Consider the following 14242-nt stretch of genomic DNA (forward strand, 5'->3'; position numbering starts at 1 on the left):
TAATGTACAAAAAATTATCTTTAAAATATATCTTTGATAAGTTAATTCTTTCAAATTAATCATAACTTTGAGGAGTATTTAAAATTTTGGCAATGCTATAATTTGAGTAGAATAAGTTAATACTATTGTTCAATATATTCAACTACTTTAGATTGCCAATATAATATAGTTAATAATAAAAAAACTTTAAATTCTTAATAAACAAAGTATTTAAGTTTAAAATTTGAATTTTAAGCTAGATAAATTAAAATTTCAATATATGATGATTAGAAAATATTTTCAATTTTAATTTGAATTTTTATCCATGTATATATTATAATAATTAAAAAAAAAGAATACATTGACTTCTCATCTAATTTAATTTATTTAAATATACATCCTTTTTATTTTTAAACATACACAAACCTTTCCTAGAATTAATAATTAATAGTTTTAAAAAAAAATCTCCTTTATATTTTAAAATTTTTATTTCCATTCACCCAATTGTTAATTGACTATTAAGTCATATATTGGATCAAAACAACCTATTTAAATGTAGATGTTATCTAGCAACCATCCAATATATCTAAAAAAGTTTAATGCACATATTTTTTAAATATTTTATTCATATTTTAAACTTTTTAGTTTTGAAAACTTATTTTTAAATTATTTTTTTAAAATATAAATACACAAGTTGTCTAAAATAGTATTTTAAACATGTATATATAAAAAGCTTGATGAAATAAGGAAGTAATGTGTAATGAAAATAAATTAGTTAGTATAATTTATGTTTATTTTTCTTTAAATTTTATTAGTTTGATCACAAAATTTCTAAACTACTTATTTAAGATTTTCACATTTAATTATTTAAAGTTCCTTAACTTGAGGAGGGGACAAAATATGCAAATACATTACAAGGGAAAATTAATACTTTTAGATTTTTTTAATATAATTAAAATTAAAAAATTAAAGTAATTTAAAATCTTTAGTTGAATATTCCTAATAGGGCTAAAAATTGGATTAAGGTGTAGGTTTTAAAATCAAAAGGGAGGTTTGTGTAATTTTAGCAAAATGGAGGGAGAAGATTGTATTTTACTCTAATTAAAATATATGGCATTGGCTACCATTTCATTCTATCTATATATTATACTAACTAAATAAAGAAGATTTCTTTAACAAAGTGTTGGAACAAAATGATAAAGATTGGAAGAGGAAGGATTGAATAAACAATAAAAAATTATAAGCGGGTTAGCTTGCAGGTTGACAGGCTTGAGTTAAATGGTGTGAGTCAAAACTAGCCAACATCTAATCGAGCTTTTGATTATGCAACCTAACTTGCCACTATTTGGCAAAGATTGACCCATAAGCTTAACTCATATTACTAGCTTTAATTGAAATTAAGAAAATACTACAATCTAATGGGAAAAGTCCCTGAGATTATGAGCTTATACTTTTACTTAACATGTCAGGTTTGGATGCAAGTGGAAACAAATTAATGAGAAATGAACTAAATTATGATAGGGTTGCATTATATGATGAATTGATAAGATTGCTTTAGAGTTTAACTTTCGAGAAAAAGAAGATTTATGATGATGCCACTGAATATGATTAAGGAGATGTTTTTTTCATGTATGGATATGGTGGTGTTTGGAAGACATATGTTTGGAGAACACTTTTTGCTTCATTAAGATTTAGAGGTAAAATAGTTCTCAATATAATATGAAGTGGGATAGCCTACCAGGAGGACATACAACTCACTCAAATTTTGCATTCCTCTTTCTATGACTGAAGACACTATGCATAGCATGAAACATAAGAGCAACCATGCTAAATTATTATTTCACATATCATTGATCATATGAGATGAGACTATAATGGCACACAAGTTTTGTCTTGAAGCTCTTGATAGATGCCTTAAGGATATTCTAAAGTTAAGTAGCCTATTATCTAGTGATCTTTCTTTTGAAGGAAAAGTTGCTATGTTTAGTGGAGATTTTAGGAAAATTTAGCCTTCCTGTTATTTTAGGTGGGTCAAGAGAAGATATTGTTTTTGTAACTATTAACTTTTTATTTTGGGACAATTGTCAACTTTTAACACTAACAATACACATGAGACTTCTAGAAACAAATAACAGAGTATCTATTAGTGTTCTTTAGACTTTTGCTGATTAGATTATCTCAATTGATGATGAAACTGTTGCTATAACTAATGAAGGATTTATGGATATTAAGATACTAGCTGATTTGTTACAAGATGATTAAGATAATCATAAAATCTATTATTAATTCAATTTTCCCAAATTTCCTTGCCAATATATAGAATTCTTCATATTTTAAAGATAGGGCTATGTTAGTTCTTATGTAGGTTGTAACTGAAGAAGTAAACAAGTACATGTTATCTTTACTTCATGAGAGAAAGTTGTATACACGAGCTTTGATAGTGTTATTAAACATGGTGGAGATATGAATTTACTTAATGACTTGCACTCTACACATTTTCTAAATTAAATTATAATGTCAAGCCTCTTGAATTATCAAATAAGGCTTAAAGTAGGTACACCAATTTTAATGTGAACCAAAACATTGATAAGTTTATAGATTATGCAATGATACACATCTTATAATTACACAAGTTAGAAAACATGTTATTGAAGCTCAATAAATGTTTGGATCAATCGCATGGATGAAAGTATGTATACCAAGTATTGCTATGTGTCTATCTGATTTAAGGTTGTCATTTATTATGATAAGGAAGTAGTTTCTCATTATGTTAGGCTTCGCAGTGCCCATTAATAAGAGCTAGGATTTGATCCCGTGTCATATTGGTTTGTACATAACTCATCCTATTTTTCACAAACGACCAATTATATGTTGTTGTTTCTCGTGTTCAAAGCATGAAAAGTCTAAAAATATTAGTTCTTAATTAGGATAGTCACTATAGAAATATAACTTTTAATGTCGTTTTTAGGGATGTCTTCAATAATTTGACTTAAATAATTATAAAATTTTGTTAATTTACCTCCCATCGTATATCCATTTACACAATATGTATTTAATTTTTACGATTTTCTTTACTTTAATATGTATATATAATATTAATGATTATAATTGTATAGCTCCACTGCGTATATAATGATATATATGAATAAAATATCTTCTACAAATTATTTTTCCGAACCTATTTATAAAAACTATAGTATAAAACCCGTTCATCACACGATTACTTTATTAGTTTATTATATGGTAAAATTATGAGCTTCTTTTGAAGATTCAACAACTACTTAGCTGTGATTGGGAGATCCAGTTGCAACATGTTCGATGTGAATGGAATAAAGCAATGGATTGGCTTGCCAAATAAGAGCTTACTGTGGTGCCTGGATTGCAATTGATTTCTTCTCCTTCAAGTGAGCTTGTTAGTCTTATTAATTTTGATTTTCTTGATAAGGGTTGGTTTTAGGTAGTTTTTTACTACTCATCTGTTATTAAAAAAAGAATTATTTAAGGTATAAAATATTTTTTATATGATTGAAATATTTTAAAGCATGGGGTGTCTAGTAAAAATTATTTTTCTTTACCTTAAAAAATGTGTTGTGTCAAATTGTTAGCCTTATTTTATAAATGCCAAAAAGTTTTTGTGTTGTGATGTATGGAGGTAAATTAATTAAAAGGAGGCTACTATTTATATGAGGGCAAAGTTTAAAACTTTGTGGGGCTTGAAACAAGCATTATGATGGAGTCACAAAATTTAATTATAAATAAATGTATTTTGAAATAGGTGCATGAGTTATTTAATTATATGGTCATAAACATTCATTGGTGTGATTATGAATAATAAATTATTTATATGTATTATGGTCCATATGAGATCAATAGAATATTTTCTAAATTATGAAATTGTTAATAGTGGATCCCCACCATGTAAAATACATGAATGTTAATGTAAGAAGATCCACGAGTGAGTATTCACCCTTTTAGTGGTGATGGAAATAAATATAATAATTACTTTAAAATTGAAGGCTAAATTGTGAAAAATCTCCTTAGTAATTATTTTGGTATAAATCTGACACTTAGTGTTGATGAGCATTCCTATGATAAAAACATATTATTAAAAAAATAAAAATGAGATGATTTTATTGCTCAATCTATGTATGTATGCATATGCAAAATTTTGAAAGCTTATTGCATGAATCAATGTTAATCCCATGACATATATTGTGTGAAAATTGAGCATATCAAGTGTAGTCTTATAAAAGGATAAGATAAATAAGTATTTGAGGAATAAAATAAATGTTGGTATCATTTATAATGAATTTCTATTGTATTAAAATAATATAATGATGTTAATTTAATTTTATATTCAGATGAGGAAGAATTCCTTGGGAGTCAAATAAAATATTATGTGAGCCAGAGTTTATTATTCTAAAGTTGGAAAATAATAAAGCTAAGTAGTTGAGAAACTTTTTAGTGAATATTATATTGAGAGTAAAACCACACAAATTGTGTTGTTAGTGTTAACACTTAAAATGAAAACAAATAAAGTAGGATAATTAATAACATTCTATAAGTAAATAAATAAGAGAAGTAGAGCTGATGCATACAATATATAATGAAATTTGTAAGTGTATCGTTCATAAAATAGTGAGTGATAAATCAAGATCACAGAGAATCAAGTTAATTGATAATTAGGTAAAAAATATCTTATTTTCATTTAAGTTACAAAAAATAAAATTTGGACTTGATATTGAAAAATTAAAATTAAAATTATATAAATGCGCTAAAATTAAAGTTTCAACAACCACGAATAATCAAGGCAATTTAGGGTGGCTAATCCTTTCTTCAATTCATGGAGCATGTAATTACCTAAATAAATTCACTTAATATTAATCAATTAATCTAGACTATTAATAGAAATAATTATCTTCTGATTAATTACACCATTCTTTTGAATTAGTATGTTATTTCTAACACAAATACCTAAAATGCAAAAAGCACAAACTCACTTTAATGTATCATATTGGTCTAATAGGCATATTCCTATCCTATTAGCATATTAGAGTAAATTCTAATCCAACATTACTTAATTTAATAGTCTAATTTAGATTTTCATTTTTCAAGGCAAAATCTAAACCCCCAAATTCACACTCAATGATAGCCAAACATTAAATAGATATATAAGTATAAGATTAAGTAAACAAAAGTAATATAAAACTTAAATAAATGGTTCAAACATACTCTAATTGAAGAATCAGTTTATAACTATCTTAGATTAAGAGAAATTCAGCCACACATGACTATAATAATAGTAAATATTAGCAAAATATATAGCAAAGTGAAGAGAAGAAGGAGAAGAAATGCTTAATTGTAGTAGTCTTGAGCTAAACCCTTGATTTCATACTAAACCCAAGCTTTTCAAACTTTCCTTTAGCTTTTTTTCCTCTCCTTAAACATTCTACAACTGTTGGAATGAGGAATGGTTGAAAACAAAGTCTCCAAACCCTAAAAATTCACTGAAGAATAAAATTGTAAATTTTATTAAAATTCCACTACACTGCACTAAAATACATTTTCGTCATAGTGAACATGAGTTGTGAAGACTTTTTTTTTAGATTTACTTCTTTAGACTTGGGCTTTGAAATTTTCACTCTTATCCTTACATGTATAAACTCGTAATTAATGCTAGAATTGGTCTACTATCCATTCTCGTACATAATCATTCACTTAGTCATATTTTTACTAATAAATTTAAAGAAATAACTTCCAATTGCACTAAAAACACCAATAAATTCAGTAAAATATTGGAAGTTATCAAGAGCAGTTCCGATATTAACTTAAGTGAGGGCAATTTTGTTATTTTTCTCATAAATTTAATATCAAATTAGTACCTCTAAACTATAGTGAAATTTAAAAAATTTAATGGCTTTGAATTTAAGTAAATAAGGTCCAAGAGTCTTTATTGAAATTCTTCCTAATAATAAAGCTGAGTAATTGAGAAACTTTTTTGTGAATGTTGCATTGAGAGTAAAACTAAGACAAATTGTGCCGTTAATGGCTTTAGTTCGATTATTAATGAATATTGTAGTAATTAAATTTTTTGTGTGAGACTTGTATGTAATTTTTCTTAAAATACATCACAAATCAACATTTGCTCCGAAGAATAATTCAACCCCTTTAATGGCATTAATTATTTATAAAAACCAATAATGCTGGAAGAAACCAAATATGATATTATTGACAATGCCTCATGAGCTCCTCTTAAAATACACATCCAGCATCCTCTATAACTTAATTGTCGTCTCTTAATGTGCATAATTGGATAATTTGGAATGCCAAGAACAAGGCAGGTAGTTCAACTATAAGGAAAATTCTTGGCAGAGACTCTTTGCCTAAACATGTTAGAACATATGGAAAGCTAGATGCAAGAAGATCTATCTAAAGACAATATTCTAGAAAGCAACATTTCCTTCTTTTGTACTAAGGAAATTATCAATGATCTTAAGCTTTAATCTAAGGTCAACTACTTGAATAAGAAAGGCAATAGACACGAAGCTAAATAGAGCCCTCCTGAATTTAATTGGGTTAGGCTTGACATTAATGGCTCAATTAATACTAATGGTGCTGCTACCTATGGGGGCATTATTAGAGATGATAAAGGAAATTAGATTAAGCGATTTGTCAAAAACAATGGATACTATTTAAGCACTACAGCTGAACTCTAGGAAATTTTGAAGGCCTCAAACTCTATTGGAATGAGAATCTTTCTAAGATTAATATCCATTCTGATTCCTTAGAGGCTTTATCGCTCATCAATAATATCTACTATGATAATCGCCCTCTCTCTATAATTATAAAAAATATTAGGGACCTCATTATGAGAAACTAAGTGGTCACTTTCGATCATGTCTATAGAGAAGTCAATAAATGTGTTGATCTTCTTGCTCATATGATGCCTTATCAGAACTTTGATATTTGTATTTTTGATAACCTGTCCCATAAATGTAATAGCCTCATGGATATAGATATGATAGAATATTAGTCTCTTGCACAGGTTTTTCGTGGCCTTGTATTAAAAAAAAAGGATGAATGCATGTATCGAACACATGGATATACATACATACATGACAGAATATTAGTCTCTTGCACAGGTTTTCCATGGCCTTGTATTAAAAAAAGCATTAGTGATGTATCGAACACATGGATATACATACATACATACACGTATGTGTCCGCGCGCGTGCCTGTGTGCGTGAAAAGCATATCATAACCTTTATACCAACCAATCATATATATTCACCTTCTTAAAATAAAACATATCTACATCAAACTAATTCAGACTCTTGCTCCCACAATTGGGAACTATTTAAAAATATGTGCATGATTTGGTCAATCAAAATAAGACATTATAGGGAAATACTTAGATTGACAAAGTGCACTATATCATTTGTGATCTATAAAATAAAAACATGACATTTAGATTCATTAAATATAAATTGATTCTAATATTAATGAAAGCAGATAGAGAAATCAAATGTGTATTCTATTTTAAAAATAAAATCAATTAAAAAATAACACATAAGATTTTATTTAAATTACTTGAAGTATTTTAATTGAACAAATTATAAATGATGCAATGTACCTGGTCTACCTAAGTATTTTTTTGTATTATACCTGACCCATTTAGCTGCTGCCCCAAATGGAGTTTTAACATTCAGGATATTGTTCTGCATCAAATCCCTTATTTGTTATTCTTACTTTGTCTCTTCTATTGTAGCCGTTGATACATTACTTGTTCGAAACTCTTTCATAAATCTCTAGTGAATCTCATCAACAGAGAAAAAGGTATTTTAGCCAACATTTTGGCTATGAGTGTAGTGGGTCATTTTCTCTTTGGAGCATTTGACGTTATTACAGCAACACTAATTACGGTGATAGAGAAGGGAGCATGCTGGAGTCTAGTTTGATAAGCACTAAAGCAACATGGTCTGTACGATCTGGATTTTAAGATTTTATTTTTATATTTTTATTTTATATTTATTATAAAAATCATAAAATCTATCTTATCATTAATTTGAACAATATAGATTTAATATGGATGGTCTAATTTAATATTTATTTTTTATAATTTTTATAAATTGACTATTCAGATATACTTCGAACAATTTAGATTTAAAATTTTTAAGTTATGAGTTTTTCTTAATATTTTTAAAGTGTCAGTTTGAAGGTTATCTTTATTTTTATTTTTTAATATTATATTTACTAAAATAAAAATTTTAAAAAATTATTACTAATTCAAACAGTCCATGATACATTTGGACAGTCAATTTATAAAAAAATTAATATTAAATTGGATCATTTAAATTAAATTTGTATTGTCCATATTAATAATAAGTTAGATTTATTAAAATTTTTATAATTTTTTATAATAAATATAAAATAAAATATTAAAATCTAGATAGTTCAGATGCTCCTTAAGTGATAAGCACTTGATGAGCACCTAAACCAAACACGAGTTCTCTCATAGTTCTGTCGGTGCTATCATAAAGTTATTGCTATGATAGATTGTATGAGCTACCCTTAGGTTGGAGACCTATCTGGGATACACCTTAAGAGACCTGATTATTTCTCTTTATGAGACAAAAATATAGAAGAATTTTGGATGGCACTCCAAACAAAGCACTTCACCAAATCTTCATTCATGAACTTTCTAAACACAGGAAGTTGTGATCTCAGGTTGTCATTCAAACATTTTCAAATTAAACTCATTTTCTCTTTCTAGATCTTCCTTGCTAATATTGAAAATAGAAAACAAAAATCAGAGGTAAAATAGAAAATAGGGGCATGTTTGGTTTCTATTTTTATTTTTTGTTTTTAAAAACTATTTTGAAATAAAGTTTTCAAAATTGTTTTTAGAACAAAACAAAATGAAAATCCTTTTAGTTATGATAGTGATTGTTATGGGTAGTTAATGGTGATAATTTATAATAAAAATTGCTCAAGGTAACTATAATTTTTAATAATCAAATGTAATATATTTTGAGAATAAAAAAAATAAAATGAAAACAATTTAAAGTTGTTTATATTTTTTTTTTGGTTTTCAAAAACAAAAAATGAAAACAATTTTTTGAAATAATTAAATGAAAAACACTTATCCAAACAAATTTTTAAATTTTTTTTCAAAAATAAGAAATAATTTTTAAAAATAGAAAACAAACAAGCCCTATGACTTAGCTCATTTCATTTGCAAACAGCTAAACAAATTGAAAAAACCTAATCACAAGATCAACAAGCTGGAAAATTAGCTTTTAAGATTGTTGGCAAAAGCAAGTAAAATATAGTATGAGTTGTGCCTAAGAACACTATCCTTAATAGTTATTTCATCACATTAAGTGGATCACATGGCAATTTTCTACAAAAAGTAGGGACATAGGTAATCGCACAGATGAAATAGTGTGATAGGAAAGGAGAGAAAGTCCAAAAGCTCAAAGGCTTTTGTTGAACATGTCACAAGTACTACCTTTTATATCAAAAAATTAGGCAATAAAACTACCTTAATCACAATTAAAAGTTTGTTATGAAAATAATAAGGTTAGATAAAGAGATTTGAGTAAAGGGTTATGGTAATTAATATTATTTATTTACAAATAACTCCTTTTGGAATATCCAAGATATTTTATAATATCCAACACTTATAGGGCATTTTACTATTTTTTCTGTTTATCTTTATCTTTCTATTCTTATTAAATGCCAGAAAAAAATTATTAAAAAAAAATGCTTTTTTGTCCTTATTAAGGGTATATGTGAAAACTTATTAAATTTTATGATAAAATTAATGAGGTTTAAGATTTTTCTTAATCACAATAAAACATGTTAGAAATGACTTATAAATAAAGTTAGATTCTTATGCTTGGGAAAGCACATATTGTCTATTGCTAAAATTTTAAAAACAACAATTAACATTAACAAATTATGATGTATTATAGTACAATTTAATCGTTGAAAAAACAACTAACAATTATTAGAAAACATCTAATGAATATTTTGAAATATCTCTTTGTATATCACATTGTTTGTGGTAGTCTTTAGTCTCCTATTACTATCATGAATTAATATCTTCAATCCTTCCACCTTTTTCACTCTAAAAAGTGCAACATGTAGTTGTCCATGAGTGAATACTGGCCGAGGTAAATACAGTCCAACATATTGCAAAGATTGGCCTTGACTTTTGTTGATTGTCATTACAAAGGACATTATAGGAAATTGTCTTCTCTGCATATGAAATGGAAAACAACTCTCTGAAGGATTCATATCCATTTTGTATATCATCACCTTTTGATTAGGATTAGAACCATTCAATTTTATAGCTTCAATAACATTTTAGCCTATATTAGTGATACGTAAACTGGTGCCATTACACAATCCTGCTGCTTGATCAATATTCCTTATCAACACGATTGGGGTTCCAAATTTAATTGTCAACTTGTGAGATGGAATTCATGAACTTTTAATAGTATTTAAGAACTTTATAGTATATAAGTCATCAAATGAGTCATTGTCTTGAGTTGACTTGCAAACAGAGTCTGAACTATAGAAATCAATAAATTCACCTAGAAGTAGTATGCACATGAATTCATGAACTTGTTTAACACATTCAATTGGAAGTGCCAAGATTGCTCTATTATTGAAATAAAATTTATTGGAAAGGTTTGCCAATAACCCTCGATATGTCTAGGAAATAATGGCTTCAAGTGAATTTGAGTAATCTACAATCAATAATTTCAATGGTATTTCAATCTTTACAATTCCATCATTTAGAAGTGATAAATTACCATCCCCAACATTCAAAAGCCACTTTGAAAATTTCTTTAACCTAGCTTTATTAATCTTAGGTGAAGAAGAAGAAAGGCACATATTTTTTATAAGGTGAAAAATTTTAAAATGATTCCATACATACGAAGCATTGATAGTAGAATTCACAATCTTACCTCTCGGTGCTTTTGAAATGATAGGTAAGATTTGATGAAAATCACCACCTATAACCAAACATTTGTCACCAAAAGGTTTATCAAAACACATGATATCCTTTAATGAACGGTCAAAAGCTTCAATACAGTATCTTTTTATCATGGGTGCTTCATCCTAAATGATCAATTTTGTCTTAATAAGTTGTTTTTGCTATTGGCGATTTGTGCCTTATGTTGCACATTGAATCCTCATTGACATCAATAGGTATTGCAAATCTAGAATGTGCAGTTCATCTAGATGGTAGCAATGTTACTGCAATTCCACTTGAGGCAACTATTAAACAATTTCTCCTTTAGCACAAAACCATGATGTTAATGCATTCCACAGATATATTTTTACCTGTACCACCATATCCATAAACAAAGAAGAAGCCTCCAAATAGTTGATTTGTTGATTCAATAATACTTTTAAAAATTATTTTTTGCTCAATATTTAATGAATGAATTATTTTTTGAGCCTTTGCAAACAATGCAATGTGATCAAAATTAAACTCTTGTAAGATAAGATACTTGTTAAGGCTTGTGACAGATGTTCTGTTGAGGATTGGAAGGGATGGATAGTCAGAAAGATTCTTTCCATTCATTTGTAAAAGATTTTGAATCTTAAGTAGTGTAGCTTGTTGTTTGTCATGTTTTGATATGTAAACACCTATAATGACATCATTAGTTGGTTAAACATATAAATAATGAAAATTGAGAAACATGAAAAGTTATGAAATAATAATTAAATCATTAAATTAAATTTGAAAATTACTTGAAATAGTATGATCTTGTTGAGGTAAATATAACATATCTTCAGAGAGAATTTTTTATATTTCATTCCAAATAATTTTAGGTTGAGATAAACAACATCATAGCAGCATGCTAATAAACATCTTTTGTAGTTTGGTTCTAGAAGCCCAAATAGATGCTTCCTTATGGCATCTATATATTCCTTGTCATCATCAACAAGTCCTATTACATAACATGTAGCTTTAAACATGGGTATGTTACACCCTTTATTGTTTTGATATTATCATAAGAAGTTAGACCTTTTACTTTTGTTAGTAAAACACGAAGTAGTATCTTCCTCCTGATGCCAGTGATGCATGACTAATGTGATCAACTGAGAAACCTTTTTTTTCTTTCTCTTTATATCCTGAGCTTATAATCAAATATGAAATGCTAAGAAAATTCACCGTAAGTGAGTTTTTTGCATCACCATTTGCTCAATTACATTCAAACCAATAAAGAAACATAGATTTGTTTCACCCTTTGTTTGTTTAGCAATGATAAAAACATCATCTCTTCTTGAGTAGATAGCACATTGTTCATTAGGAAGATAGAAGCTTAACCTTTCAATAGAGGGATATCTATAATGTATATCAAAACTGAAGAGACACTATGCTCCTTCATAGTAGATATAGTTGTTAATATGATTGAGTTACAGTTTGCATAGATGTGCATAATAATGAAAAATTAAGTTTGATCAAAAAAATTTGCAATTTTAATTATTGTTTGATCTCGTTAATGATTTGATAAGAAGTATCACCTTTATTGTTATAAAATGCAGCAACAACTCTATGATTTTTTTTGCTCATGTATTTAAAAAAAATACTTGATAGATGTTGATTGATTGGTTTTTTCAATGTTAGTATGAGCTTGAAACATATATAACAGGTCTGAATTATAAGGAACAACAAATCAATTATCTAGATGTACACCATTTTTTTAATAGTTCATCCATCATCCCTTTTTCTATAAGTAGGATACTGTCATCATCAATGATTGTTGCTTTGTTGTATTTCTTCAGGAAATATTTATTGCATTTGTTCTCTTTCATGCAAGGAGAATTAGGATTACTTCTACCACATGGACCATGCATCATGTACATTTTTACTAATTCATATAATAGTTTGATGCTTCCTTGTCAGGGATCTCCGTTGAAATAATGTTATCAATATCCTTTGTATTTTTAACTTACTCGTAGGATAAAGAAATAATAAAATATGAGCATGTGGTAGTCCTCTTTTTTGAAATTCTATTGTGTAGACCTTTGTAATATTTAAGTTTAATGAGCAAAGTAACAATATTTAGATAGTCTATACAGCACATGGTCAATGATAATATGATTACATCTATGCATATATTTGGTAATTAAAAGAAATCAAGACTTATTTACTTGCTCAATTGTGCCAAACATTTTTATTTCCTTGATTACTTTTAATAATTGTTGTAGCTTAATCTTGAATATTTTGCATAAAATGTCTAGTCTGTCTGATGGAAGCAAAGATTCTTTTTATAGAATTGTTTTATCTTAGGCCATATAGGGTTACAGGTAAAAGTAATGAATGGACAGGATATCTTACCTACTACATATTGCCATTGCATCTTGGTAGTTTTGTATCATATATCTTGCTCCACCTGTAAAATAAGATGGCAAAATGATACGTTTATCAGTCCTAAAAGCATTTGTTTCACCACTTATGAGAGCATCAGACAATTCTTGGTATAAATCAACTCTAAGATCTTCTTGATGGGTTCTTATGTAAGCAGTCTTTGTGATTCCATTATTGTATAACCGTCCACGATGAATTGTTAGAGAAATTTAGAAGCATGTAGGAAAGTAGACACCTCATAATTTCTCTTCATCAATTTGTAGCAAAAGCACTATCTTATTGTTACCTTCTTTCATTTTGTTGTTGTGTCTAATGTGTTCTCCCTATGTTCAACATAATCTCTATAGCCATGTTCACTAAATGGATATAATGAAGGGTATTAAGGAGACAAGTATGAAGTATATAGCTCATTAATTCATTTGAGTGTTCCAGATAATTCCTCAATAATGATATCTTAGTTGAAAGGAACTATCTATGTCACCTATAACTAAGCTGTAACTTTAGATGATAAAGGTAGCTTATAAGTTCGTCCATTTTTTTTTCCTAATCAACTGAAGTCTAATATGCTTTTCTTAGCTTCTATTAATGATGAGGCCTTTTGATATTGTTACACATAACATTCTGCTCATTCAATATATCACGTATGTCTGATACAATTTTAGGATCAATAGTACTTTGCTTTGTATATTTGCTACAATACAAAAGACAAAAGTTGAAAGTCAAGCAACAATTGACAATCAATTTAATAGAACAAACATGTTAAAAATATTGATACCTCACTACAGAGATTGTTTATGTCATAGATGTAAAGTTGAGAATATATTGGTTTCTCCCCTTCTGTAGGAAGAAGGCTACCCAAGTAATGAT

The sequence above is a fragment of the Prosopis cineraria genome, unplaced genomic scaffold (genome assembly GCF_029017545.1).
Source record: "Prosopis cineraria cultivar Desert tree isolate PC_DT_omini unplaced genomic scaffold, ASM2901754v1 PC9, whole genome shotgun sequence".
NCBI lineage: Eukaryota > Viridiplantae > Streptophyta > Magnoliopsida > Fabales > Fabaceae > Prosopis > Prosopis cineraria.